Source organism: Dermacentor andersoni, chromosome 1, assembly GCF_023375885.2.
Source record: "Dermacentor andersoni chromosome 1, qqDerAnde1_hic_scaffold, whole genome shotgun sequence".
Lineage (NCBI taxonomy): Eukaryota > Metazoa > Arthropoda > Arachnida > Ixodida > Ixodidae > Dermacentor > Dermacentor andersoni.
Window position 1 is genome coordinate 47,911,929 of NC_092814.1, and position 8,804 is coordinate 47,920,732.

The following is an 8,804-nucleotide window of genomic DNA, read 5'->3' on the forward strand; positions in this document are numbered from 1 at the left end:
ACTCCGGCAAGCGCGGGCGGTTTGCCGGTTTAGCGGGGGCGTAAACGTAAGCGGCCAGATTAGTGGCGCAAAGCTCAACCACACAAACACAAACCTAATTACTATATTCTGCTTATCTACTGGTGTAAATAGAGACTTTTAGCCTGTCCGCTATTCCGGTAAACGGGAGCGGTTTGGGCGGGTTGCCGGATTTGCGGGGGCGTAGCTAGATCGCTGCAGCCGCCTGGTAGCGTAGAGTTCAACCAGACAAACACAGAGCTAAAACTGCAGTAACCCACTATATCTTCCCACGAAACACAGAACCTCTTAAAAACTTCTTGAAACGGCTACAAACGGCTATAGACGTCTTGGTCTATGACAAGACTGAAGATAGAATTTCTTCTAAACATAACCTCCGCACTTGGAATATGCTAGTATATATTCTATCTGCGGCAAAACCCACTACTGGTGTCACTAGAGTGTGTTTTGGTAAACACATTCAGAATGTCTAACTCAAGAACTTTTCTAGATCTTTTTGTCTAAAAGTGCATAAAATGCCAAACGACGTGTTAAAAGTGCGGTTACCGTCGGCCGTCGGCGTTAGCGAATAAAAGACGCCACAGACAAATCGAACTCGTTGGAAGCAACATAAGTTAATTGGCTTTGATATTAAATAATTTCACATCAGAACTTCAACAATCAAGGGCGTGTTATTGTTTTCCATACGGGGCGCGCACGCGACGCCAGGAAGCCATTCTATGCTCGCGCAGCAGCAGCAGGAGCGAAAAGCCGGCGTTGCACAGCGGTGTCACAGAGCCACCGCGCTGCGATCACTTCGGCGACACAATCCGAATTTGTCGGACATCTGATTCTGTGCTGGAAACACTGGGAGGCAGGAAGTTTGAAAAAACGGCCACTGCCGCCCCCAATGTTTCGGTCGTGGGTTCGTTATGCCGTGGTTATGCCACTTGTGCGTCATTCAAAGCCGTTCTGTACATTTATACTGGATATTAATTGGAGTCATTTAGCTGTGCTGATTCTGCTTGCCGTGTGTTTTGCATCAGTGCTTCGTGACATCGGCTGTATTGCGTGTTTTCGCCGACGGCTTACTACCACAATGGCGTGATCTGCGTTCGCCGCCTTCGTGTCTCGGTGCGTCTTTGTACGTCGCACGTTCGGATAACACTTTTTCCGGTAAGTGAAATACATTGCACTTCGTTTTTCGTCAACAATGTGAATATTTTTAGGTGTTACCCGCGACAATTCTTGATATATGGGCTCTTCTGCCCTGCGAGTTTTCATCATTACTTTTATACGAGGGTTCTTGTGTTCAGCCGTTCAGCACTACCGCGCTCCACGACTTTCGCAACACCAGTCAGAACTTTGCCCTGCTTGTTAGTCTTTGTGGTTAACGTAGCACGAACCAACCGAAAGGAGTGCATTCGAAGACGACGCGCTGGCTGTAATGCTGAACCAGACTGAACTCACCCTATTTTGTGTCCTTTTGTTCTTGCGTGTGCGCGCGTGTGTGTCAGTGACTATGCAGTTTGTAGCGTTCCCACTTTATAGCAAAACAAAAATATAACTGCAATGTTTACTTCATCTATACAATTCCAAATTAAATCGTCTGCTGATGTACAAATTTCACTTGTGTTCTAAATAAGCAGCAAAACCTTTAACCTAGTAGGTGCTTCATCTGGGAGTGAAAACACGACAGCTTGGCATGTATTAATGAATCACCGTGACTGGGTCACCTTATTTGTAATTGCAAATCTGCCTTTCAACTGACTTGATGCTATCTTATTTTGTTCCTTTCACTCTATAGACGGCTGGACATCCTTCTTGTACCTTGGCGCTAGCTGGATGACGGGACCTCATCATGATCAGTGTAAGCCAATGTACTGTACCCTCTCTGGTCCTCCCAGTGCTTTTTATATGGGTTAAGGCCAGGTAGCGCTTCGTGTTAAAATAGCTAGTTGGTGTCTCACAAACGGGCATCTTTTTTGCATTGGTCCATTATAAACTGCCACTACTATAACCGATTTCTCAGTGCCAGTGTACATACGCAGTTCTAGTAATAATTAGTTTCCCTAAGCCTTACAAAATGTACCTGTAGGTAGTCATTGCTATGTAAGAAATCAAAAATTAAGTCTGCTGTGTCATACAAGTATACCATACATAAGTAAAAATTTGCTACAGCAGTGTACATTACACCTTGCTTCCCTAATGCACAAATGTATTCAAGCCAGTATTTGATTAGATTGGTATTCTAAATGTTTTCTGTGTGATTTAGTTTCTTTACGGGAATTTACTGTACAGCATCAGCAAGCAGTCTAATTTAAGATAAAGGTGTGCTTTGCCGCTAGAATTGATAAAACATGGGCCGAGGCTTCCATACAAGGACAAACTTCAATTTCGCTCTACCACCATCAGCATTTGGCTGGCGCTTGCAAAATGAATCACATCAGGTAGCTTGTGCCAGACTGTTTTTAACCTTATTGTGAGGAGATCACAAAGTGATGTGTGGAGGCGCCTGCGTCTGAGATGTAGATTGTGCTGCAACATATGTGCATGTAGAACAGGCATGATGCTGAGGGTTCCAGCAGTTTGCTGAGGTGCTTTTAAAATTTTTTCATAACTGCAATTTTACCTGTGCTGTTTTTTATCACCTATTTCAATAATATCATTGGAGGTGTTATCAGAATTTAGCAATCTATTTGCCCTAGCCCATTAGCCTGCCACATTTGCCTTTTCACTAGGCGGGAAATTATTCAGCATGGACCATTACTTGAATACACCTTTTTGTGTGCAGTGGCTTCTCAATTGCGAGTCAACATAGATTCTCAGAATTACCTGAGGCTATAGATGCACTGATGAATTTGCTACCTATATGAATAATTTTGCACTTTCTTGCGCAAACAGCATGTTAACACTTCCAAGACAGTGGGCAATGTTATCGTTTGATCACATCATGAGATACTTTCAATTTTGTATGACGCATCATCCAAGGTGTTGCATCATTTGTGTGAGGTATTGCCCTAATCCAATTAGGGTCACATGAAAATATATCAACAAAAGTGATTGATCCAGCTAGGAGTGTTGCTTTGGAACAATACTTTATCACCAGTCCTCCTTTGCACGCTACCTGCTTACTGTGTACTGTGTCATGTTTAAGTTTGAAAGAAAGGCAACAGCTAGGCAGCGCAAAATGCCAAACTTGCTTTTAGTTCAACAATTTAAAACGCTATTTAACTTTTTAATTAAGTTAGTATCTCATTTACCTGCAGAGTGAATTACTGTTTTAAACTGATTATATTTTGCAGGAAGCTTCTCAGAATTGTGTGACAGGTTGATGAGTGACTTTTTAGCCACAAAACAGCATAAAATAATTTAAAGGCTGACTGCTATGCAACTTAATGACTATATGCCAGGAACAAGGTCTCCGACTTGTGGCGCTGGCTGACATTCCCAGGGTTCTACTAGAACACATAAATACCCGAGAAAGTGGATGGGAAAACGACGCCGCTGTAGCTCAATTGGTAGAGCATAGCACGCGAAATGCGAAGTTTGTGGGTTCGGTTACCACCTGCGGCAAGGTGTTTTTTCATCCACTTTAGTTTTCATTAATTTATCGTTTCTTTATTTCATTGATTAAGCACAAGTAATTTCCCCTATGTTGTCCTTGGTGTCAGTGTTTGTTGGCTTCTTATGATAGGAAATATACTAGTCATTTTAAACATCATCGCATACATACCTTAAGATACCCGTAATTTAAGAGAAAGGAGTGCTTAAATTTATGTTTATTGTGAGCCAAACTTCTTACTTAGCACATATTACTAATTGAAGTTCCAATTTCAATATTCCCATTTCCTCCCTCACCTTTTTTCCCCTCTTCTGTGCAGGTATTGCTTGCCTATGTCTACAAGAACCGTCACGCGTGGCCTGTGACAGCAAGCTTTTGTGGGCAGAAAGTGCTCTCCTACGAAGGCTGGCCTACTCTGGCAGCGGCGGCAATCATCTTCAAGATTTATCCATGATCACCTTTGCTGCTATTTGTCACTCTTGTTGATTACACTTTCTGCATCTTTTCTAATTTATTAGGTAATAAAGTATGAGTATGTGACATGGTGTGAAGTTGATGTCTTGCTGCATTTTCGCGTGCAATCATCTCTAATGCATGAAAAGCTCATACAGTTTATGAAAAAAAATAACAGCATATTATGATTTATCTTTCAGTTCTGGTAACATGCAATGTACAAGGAATTCACTAATGGATGGTATGCCGAAGAACGGGCCATTATTTCTGCGTGATGCTGTGCAAGCATGTGGCGTTACTTACAAGAGGCACCCACAAAGTAAGTTACAATTTACTTTTAAATGAAGCATGGACATCAGAAAAAATATATTTATATTGCTAGTTAGAGTGGTTCGCAGAGTGTTTTTCCAGATGTGTACTATCCATTATTTTTTAACTCATTGCAGCACAGTGTTCTGTTTCGTATACTGGTGTAAGGCTATTGTGCCCCCTGTAGCTGAAACCAGGATGTAATTTTTGCCTGAACTGCAGCATCACTGACAAAATTTTTCTTTGCTAGAAGCTATTTCAATTTGGTGGAGACCCAGCAGGGCAAAGTTTTGTCAATAATGACGTGTTTCACGCAAAGATGTTCTTGTTTAGGTCAATGGGTGAACATCGGACTGATATCAGCATACAATACAGATCTTGTTTTATTTGCAAAATAATTCTGACAGGCGGCATTCAAGTGATTGGTCTAATTAAAAAGCACTAATTGACCAATGAGACTGTACTACACCATTCCCATGGTTCACATCTGGAAAAACTACCCGTGCATCACTCTATCCGACAACATAAACTTTTTTTCTGATGTCCATGCCTCATTTAAAATAAATTGTAACTGTGGGCAAACGTTGTGCTACTGTAACAGCTGCCGCAAAAATTTGAGGGAATGTCTAATAAAAGTCTTCAGTTGTTCTTGCCAAGCTGTCCATTAGCCAACTTTTAGCGTAACGTTAGCAGGGCTTACTGAAGTACTTCTAGACGTCCATGGCTACAAAATGTCTTGATCAAGACAGCTACTAGGCTTTTGAATTAGCCGTTCAAGACATCTTTTAGACATCAAATAGCTGCTTGCGTGTTTCGTGGGTTGCTTCGCTAGTGGTGCAAATTTTTGGCAGCGGCGTAATTGTGAACACGATTACGCCACTGTCGAATATTTACACCAGCAGCTAAGCAGAATATAGTAATTAGCTCTGTGTTTGTGTGGTTGAGCTTTGCACCACCAGCTGGCGCCACCAATCTGGCCGCTCAAGTTTACGCCCCCGCTAAACCGGCAAACCGCCCGCACTTGCCGGAATACCGGACACGCTAAAAGTCTCTAATATTGGACAGTGGCGTAATCGTGTTCCCACTTGCGCCGCTGCCAAAAATTTGCACCAGTAGCGAAGCAGGATATAGTGGGTTACTGCAGTTTTAGCTCTGTCTGTCTGGTTGAACTCTACGCAACCAGGCGGCTGCACCGCTCTGGCCGCGCACGTTTACGGCCCCGCAAATCCGGCAATCCGCCCAAACCGCTCCCGTTTACCGGAATAGCGGACAGGCTATTCGTTGGGGCGTTCGGGCGGAGCCGTAAACGTGAGCGGTCTGCATGGTGCAGCCACCTGGTGGCGCAGTACTCAAACAGACAGAAACAGCTAGTATTGCATTAACCGAGCGTATTCTTCTTCGCTGCTGGTGTAAATTTTCGGCACAGGTGTAATCGTGTTGCTGCCAAAAATTTACACCCGCAACAAAGTAAAATACACTTGGTTACTGCAATATTACCTGTTTCTGTCTGTTTGAGCACTGCGCCACCAGGTGGCTGCACCATGCAGACCGCTCACATTTACGCCCCGTCCGCCTGCGTTCAAGCTAAACCTCTCTATTACCTTGCTTATCTTTCAGTGCATACATCTTGGTTTGTCCTATGCCAAGTTTCTTTCTCACCAATTTCAGGCTGCGTCCATTTTTTACTGCTTCTTGTCTCTCACGTTAGTTTCGAATATCCCTTATTTTCGCCTTGTTGATCAGTTTTCACAGTTTCGCGAATTCTATCCTATCTCTTGAGTTGGACACTAATTTCTTTTTTGTTTCTTTATTAGGTCCTTTGTTACTTGGGAGAGCTTGCCTACTGGTTGCCTTGCCTCCCACTTCAATTGCTGCCTCTGACACCAACCTAGTTACGGTTTCATTCATTAGCTCTATGTCATCATATTTGTTCTAAGGATGCATATATGTTTGCAAGTCACAGCCTGAATTTGTCTGCTTTTACCCTTACTGCCTCTAGGTTTACCTGTTTGCTCTTGACCAATTTAGCACTTTCTCTCTTCGAATTGAAATGAATCTTAGCCCTCGCTAACCTATGATCACTGCACTTTACCCTACTTATCACTTCTACATCCTGCACTATGCTGGGATCAGCAGAAAGTATGAAGTCAATTTCATTTCTTGTTTCACCATTAGGGCTTTTCCAGGTCCACTTTCTGTTTCTATGCTTCCTAAAACAGGTGTTCATTACTCGAAGCTTATGCCTTTCTTCGAATTTTTCAACAAGACACTCCCTCACCAGATCAGGAATAGGCCTCCCTGGTGCAGTATTCGGCCACCCCCTCACAAATGGCTAACTAAATTACCCAATGCCCTCAGTCCTCAGCAGCTGCGGAGCACCTGACCAAGGCGGCGGTCAGACCCGTAACGCAGCAGAGGGTGCCACGAATCTCTGAATCTGGACAGGCCGCCAATGGAAACTGACCCTTGCAACGTTTAACACCCGAACTCTATTGAGTGAGGCTAGCTTAGCAGGACTCTGAGGAATTATCATAGTTTGGGATATCATCGGCCTTAGTGAGATTACAAGAACTGGTGAGGCTTATACATTGCTGAATAATGGACATGTCCTCTGCTATAGAGGTCTCCTAGATAAAAAGCAATACGGGGCAGGATTCCTAATCCACAAGGACATAGCGGGCAATATTGACGAATTCTACAGCATTAATGAGAGGCTGTAGTCGTAATCGAACTTAATAAGAGGTATAGAAACATCCAGTCACGATGATGAGAAAGTAGATTAGTTTTATGAAGATGTTGAATTAGCGATGAGAAAAGTGCAAACTCAGTATACTGTAGTAATGGGCGACTTCAATGCAAGTGGGGAAAAAGCCTGGTTGGTGAACAAGCAATTGGTTACTACGGCGTCGATTCTAGGAACGCTAGTGGAGAGATGCTGGAAGAATTCACGAAGTGGGGTATCTCTGCATAAATGAAAAAAATTGCCAGCCTCATCTTAAGACGAACGATCATCCTGTCTGGCATATGACAAACCCACTTTCTGAAGTATAAATTTCATCACCACAGCTTTTATTGAACTAGATTTTCCACTAATTGTGGAACAGTGTCACGATTAGCATATCATGTAAATCACACACACAGACATATACCAACCTGACTACCGATACATCAAAGACGGCAAAGTTGTACAAGCAAGTTCTCACACCCTTCGGAAGTACTAGGGGTCTGTTTGCTGGCTCATGGCCTCAATCAAGTGTCGCAGCAGTTGCTACCGTGTTCAAGCGTGGTTGTGACTGGCTGTTAGGTCAGCTCCCACACAGGCAGCATTGCGGCACCACAGCATAAGCTCTCACCACTGCAGCCGTGCAAACTCCTAGCTGGACTCTTATGTGGAGCCGATATAATGAGGCAAGAAACAAACCACACAGCTGGCTTTTTAAAAAAAATTGCATATATCGGGTGTTAAAGGTAAATTTGACAATTGGTATAATTAGAAATATGCATTATCAATACATTGCTTTCATTTACACATGTTCTATCTTTCGTTTCTGATAAACCCGTCAAAAGGAATTGCAATGGACATGTGCAAGGCAACGAATTATCACGATTTGTGCCGAGCAGCCAAATTGTGAAATCAATACAGCTACTCAATGCACCGTAAAAACGGCACAATATTGAAAGGCAGAGGTGAAATGAAGACCATGAAGCTGTGGCTAAAGGTAATGTTCTATGTTCATGAAGATAAAATTTCCCCAATATGTGATAGTGTTTGGATGTGCCTCAAGCAAAAGTGATGAGATGCCTCCACACGTCTTTCCACAGGGAGTCAGGCTCAATTCAAATGGGTATGTAAAGCTGCTGTACAGTTGTGAAGCCAAGGGATGAAAAGAGAGGCTACCAGACGACCCTGTGTGTTGCAGCAAGACATGGCTCCCTGCCATACAGGTGGAAAAACTCAAAAGTTGTCCGAGAACTTTTATGATTTCACCAGTCCCAACGTCTGGCCTTATTGCAACTACCCTGATTGCAATCTTGTCAATGTGCGTGGGGCATGGCTGAGCAGGTAACTAACTGCAGTGCCAGTAGCATGAAGACCCAGCTGATCGACGAGATTTGGGTGGCTTTTGCGGCTCTCTCTCGTGACATTGTGAAGGTTGCATGTGCCAGACTTCAGAGCCACCTCAAAACAGCTGTCGATGCCGAGGGTGCTTTTTTTGAGTTATTTCACTTTGCCATCTTTTCAGTTTTTCCCCTTTTCAACGTGTCCACTAAATCTCATTTTGCTGATGTTATTGCCTTTTTCAGCCTTCCACCTACAAGTCTTAAATTTACCCCAAACATCCGGTAACTTGGCTGTCGATTGGAATGAGATGCACACAAGGTAAATTTTATAATTGATTACTCAGGGTGTCTACCAAGTTGACATCTCAAAATTCCCAGAGTTTTATGGGTTTTCCCTGCGCGCCTTTGCAATATTCCC

At 43.2% G+C, this 8,804-nt stretch overlaps 1 long non-coding RNA gene across 1 annotated transcript; it reads left to right on the top strand.

Annotated features, from left to right (window-relative positions):
* The first annotated feature begins 1,326 nt into the window (after positions 1 to 1,326).
* On the top strand, positions 1,327 to 4,109 carry LOC140215212 (uncharacterized). Its single transcript, XR_011892152.1, has 2 exons — positions 1,327 to 1,867; positions 3,882 to 4,109. It is a non-coding gene; the product is annotated as an uncharacterized lncRNA (long non-coding RNA).
* Positions 4,110 to 8,804: the final 4,695 nt, after the last annotated feature.